At 39.8% G+C, this 5,143-nt stretch overlaps 1 pseudogene; it reads right to left on the reverse strand.

The window, feature by feature from the left end:
* Nucleotides 1–290: 290 nt before the first annotated feature.
* Nucleotides 291–2,581, reverse strand: LOC101580969 (annotated as a pseudogene).
* Nucleotides 2,582–5,143: the final 2,562 nt, after the last annotated feature.

Consider the following 5,143-nt stretch of genomic DNA (forward strand, 5'->3'; position numbering starts at 1 on the left):
CTTAAGCTGACATTAAACCTTTGTTTTGCTTTGAAAATTACAATAAATGCAAAACGAAGTACAACCTAAGAATCATGCTTAATTTCAGAATTCTCAAACTATTTGTCCTTAGGTAGAAATTTGAAAAAATGTTTCACAATCTTTTATGAATGCTTTTACCACGTGGATAAGAAACATGACTTGGTTAACTACACAAACACTTAAAAATTCATTAGAAAAACCTTAGCAAAATAAAATGAAAGCTGACAGACTCAGAATATCAATTCCTCATAAAAGTTTACCAGCTGTACAAGTTAAGAAAATTATACAAGCTTTTGTATTAAGAAAGGACAGCTCAGTGAAGACGTATGTACTTGTAAAAATCTTTCAAAGGCTACAAAGAATCTGGAAAAATACAGAATGTATTTCTTAAGCCCAGATAAGAATGTGGAAGACATCACTGATGTCAACAATTTTACATATACAAACCTGACTTGGTTTATTTTTAAACTTCTATATATATAAAAAATCATGCTAGCATAACTTTCAGGATTTGTAAGGGTTTCCTTAATAATGACAATTCAGATGGAGTGAAAATGCCTATTACAAAGACATTTCAAGAAACTCAGAAAAACTGGGGTTAAACAAATTTGAACTCTTTTTCACTTCTCTTTATCCAACCAAGAAAAAATTGCCTTGTAGTGAAATTTTATGACAAACATCAGCATGAAAAGGTATGGATTTATCTTTAGTTCATTCAAATTTACTGAATTTTTTTATATCCTTAAAAGGACCTTTGCCAGTTTTGAAGTAAAAGAACCCAGAAAGGGAGAATTATGAAATCTTATTTCTTAAAAAATTACCAATTCATATTTAAACAGCTTCAAGGAAATCAACTTGTTTAAGGTAACCCAGCAACCCTGAAAATTTTAGTCACACCAGAATCACTCCAAAGAAAGTAAAACAGATCTCCAACTTAGTCATCTGTGTTTTCAAGTTCTTCAGCTTTTCCATGTGACACTGCTTCTTGGAAGAATTCAGAAGAACCTGGACTCTCCCTCCCACTGCTGTTTACCCTTCGCTTTTTGGCAGGTCTCTCACTTTTGTCATCAAAATCACTTTCGTTTCTTGCAGTCATGTGGGCAAGTTTTTGGTCGGTGGTCAGGTCGTCTGCCTCGTAGCCATTGGTGTCCGTCTCCGCATGAAGCGGTCTCTTATGTCCCCCTGTCGACCCGTTAACATGCAGCCCTTCACCTTTCCCTTCTTCCTTGGTCACCATCTCACCTGGCCCGTTAGATGACACCCCGTTGTGGGCGCCCACCGCGCCATCCTCCTTCTCACTCTGCCCATTGCTGCTGCTGGAGGCTGTCGGGGGAGGGGATGGGGCGCGACTGGAGGCTGCGCTCTCGCTCTCGTCCAAAAGACGGTCCATGTAGTCCGTTACACCAGGATGAAGGTTGTATTTCTTTTTTCCAAATCGTGTTTGCTGAGCAAAGAAATCGTCGAGTTCAGATTTTTTCCACATATAATAGAATGCTACACATTCCCCAACTGACCTTGTTCAGACTTTATTAGCCTGAATCAAATGAAAATCCTTTCCATAGGCCTTCAGCCCTTGTTCAAAATTTCTACACTCCTCCTCTGTTCAAACAGATAATTCCTCTCTAGCTGCCTTTACATTGAATCGTAACATTCGCAGTGCTTCTTCTGTATCAAAATTGCACTTAACCAATTCATATAAAGCCTGTTCGTTGTCTTTTATGTGAGACCCTTCGGGAATTGCTTCCACACCTTTCTCATCACCTGTCCTCCTGGACGCATCCTTAAGAAACACAATCACTTTGTCTTCTGGTAAGTACTCAGGGTCCCACAAGAGCTGGTCATCGTTTTCATACACTTTTTCATTTTCTCTGTATCTACACACACCAACTGGAATCTCCACTTGAAACATGGAGCCCACCATAATCTCTTTTTTCCAGTCTTCTGATGGAATATAATCTTCATCTTCTTCAGATTCTTCTTCTATTTCACTATTTGTATCAAAGTATTTACATCGACGTGGGCGGATCATTTCCTGCACATCTTGAGAAGCAACAGATTGTGATGGGTCCTCATTGGAAGACTGAGTTTCATCCTCCTGACCTGATGAGTCCTTTATGTTCTCCTCTTTGTTCTCCCCACTGCAGCCACTGTGGTCATCGTGGTCGGGGTCTTCATCATCTTCACCCTCCTCTTCTTCTTCTTCTTCCTCTTCATCTTCCTCAGGCAGTCGGACAGTACTATCATAACCATAAAGGCTGAGAAGTTCATGGATTGGCATGTCGCCTTCCCTTGCAAGATCCTCTATTTCAGAACTGAAGTTTGTTTCTCCTTCCATCATTTCTTCCTCTTCTAATGTTCGTTCATCATCAAAATCATGAACCAGCATGTCAGCTGATGGATCAAATTCATGGTCATCTGATGTTGCTGAACCTCCGGGACTTGAAGATTCAACCGATGGCAGCACCACATCCGTCTTGTCTGCATTGAAGCTCAACCAGTTGGTTCTTAACCACGTCCGAAATTCAGCCAGGCACTGGGAGAATCGAGCCACCACACCATTCCGCAGCGGACTCCCAGCGAGCCGCGGACACCGGGAAGCCCCACGCCGCCGCCGCCACCCCCCAGATTCATTTTGAAGTGATCTTTATGTGTAATAAGTCAGAAAGATCTAAATTCATGTATTATTTTATGTTTTGCACGTGGATATGCAATTGTCTGAACAACATTTGTTATTGGGTTTTTTTTGGAGGGGGGTTGGTCTTTTTTGAGACAAGGTCTCACTCTGAAGTTCAGACAGCCCTTCAATGTACTTTGTATCCCAGGCTGGTTTCTAACTCACAGCAATCCTCCTGCCTTAGCCTCCCAAATGTGCTGGGATCACTCCCAGCAACACTTGTTAAAAAGATTGTTATTTCCGTATTTGCATGGGTATCTTTTTCAAAACTCAAATTGCGAGATGGCATGGTGGCACCTGCCTGTAATCCCAGCACTTGGGAGGCTGAAAACCAGGAAGGCTCACTACAAGTCTGATCTGTGTAGTGAGACCCTGTAGACCCTGTACTAAGTACATTAAAAAGTCAAATTACTATAGAATCAGGGCATGGCTGGCAATACTTATCATACTTGGGAGGCTGAAACAGGAAGATCACACATTCAAGACCAGCCTGAGCTAATTAGCAAGGCTTTGTCTCAAAAAATAAAATATAAACCAGATGTGGTGGTGCATGCCTGTAATGCCAACACTCCAGAGGCTGAAGGAGGAAGACAGCCATGAGTTTGAGGCCAACTTGGGCTGCATAGTAAACTGAAAGGCTAGCTTGGACTACATAGGGAGACCCTGTTTCAAACAAACAAACAAACAGACAAAATAAATCAATACATAAAACTTCAAAAATAAAATAAAATATAATTAACATGCTAGGGAAGTAGCTCAGTGCTAAAGCACTTGCCTAGCCTGGGTGAAGCTCTGGGATTAATCCCCAAGAGTCTGGAAAAAATCAAATTACTCTAAATAAAGGATCTTGTGAGCTGGGTGTGGTGGTGCATGCCTATACCAGCACTCAGGAGGCTGAAGCAGAAGGATCACTGTGAGTTCAAGACCAGCCTCGGTTACACAGTAAATTCAAGGTCAGCCTGAACTGCATAGCAAGACCCTGTCTCAAAAATACAGAAAGAAAGAAAGAAAGAAAGAAAGAAAGAAAGAAAGAAAGAAAGAAAGAAAGAAAGAAAGAAAGAAAGAGTAAGAGAGAAAGCAAGCAAGCAATAGATTGTTTCTGAACTCTCAGATCTGTTTCATTGATCTCTTTGGCAATCCTAATGCTAATAATTACCGAGTAACTAGATTACTATAGCTTTCTAGTGAGTTTTGAAAATAGGCAATCTGAGTACTTCCAATTTCTGCTTCTTTTTCTAACATTTTTGCATTTGCATATAAATTTTAAAAATAAATTGTCAATTCCTGCAAAAACCTGCCAAAATCTTGATAGGGATGGCACTGAATTACCAGTCTGGGAGTACTGCTATTTTAATAATATTAAGACTTTCAACAAAAGAACCTGAATTTTCTGTCAAATTGTTTAGGACATCTTTATTTTATTTATTTATTTATTTATTTATTTATTTATTTATTTATTTATTTTGCAGAACTGGGAATTGAACTCAGGCCCTTGCGCTTGCCAGGGAAGGACTTATTCCACTGAGCCATCTCCCCGGCCCCTGTTTAGGACATCTTTAATTTGAGCAATGTTTTATAGTTTTCAGTGCATACAAGTCATATTTATTTTGTTGTGGTTTTTTTTTTTTTTACTTTTTTTAAAAAATCATTTATTTTGTTAAATTTACTTCTAAGTACAAAAAAATCATTTATTTTGTTAAATTTACTTCTAAGTACTTTGTCCTATTTGATGTTATTATTCCTTAATTTCATTTTCGGAATATTTACTACTAGTATATAGCAATGCAACTGGTTTTTCTTTTTAACAATTTTTTTTTCTGTATTTAGGACAGAGTCTACAGAGTCTCGCTATGGAGATCGGACTCGTAGTGATCCTCCTGTTTTCAGCCTCCCAAGCACTGGGATTATGGATGGGCACATGTCCCCACGCCCAGTCTCAATCGCTATCTCAGCACACCCTGGGGGCGGGGCTGGCACTCCAGGGATCAAACCCTGGCTGCTGCGCTCTGCCTAAGCAGGTGGGTTAGTCTGCTGAGCTGTCAGGCCAGCGCTAACAATTTTTTTTTAAGACAGAGTTTTGCTGTATAGTTCATGCTGCCCTTGAACTGACTAAATAGCCCAGGCTGGCCTTGAACTTACAGCAATCCTCCTGCCTCAGCCTCCCAAGTGTTAGGATTACAGGCAATATTTTATTTTTTGATCAATATCCTGCAACTTCAATGAATCTGTCTGCTAATTCTATGTGTTTTTAGGATTTTCTACATCTAGGATCATTTCATCTACAAATCAAGATATCATCACCCATTTCTTTAAAATGTGGGGGCCTTCTATGTCTTTTTCTTGCTTGGCTGCACTGGCTAGAAGCTCCACTAGAGAGCTCCGTTGCAAGTGAACATTCTTGCCTTAGTCCTCATCTAGCACGGAAATCATGTCATCTTTTACAAATAT

Source organism: Octodon degus, unplaced genomic scaffold (assembly GCF_000260255.1).
Source record: "Octodon degus isolate 3935 unplaced genomic scaffold, OctDeg1.0 scaffold00167, whole genome shotgun sequence".
In the NCBI taxonomy this organism is placed as follows: Eukaryota; Metazoa; Chordata; class Mammalia; order Rodentia; family Octodontidae; genus Octodon; species Octodon degus.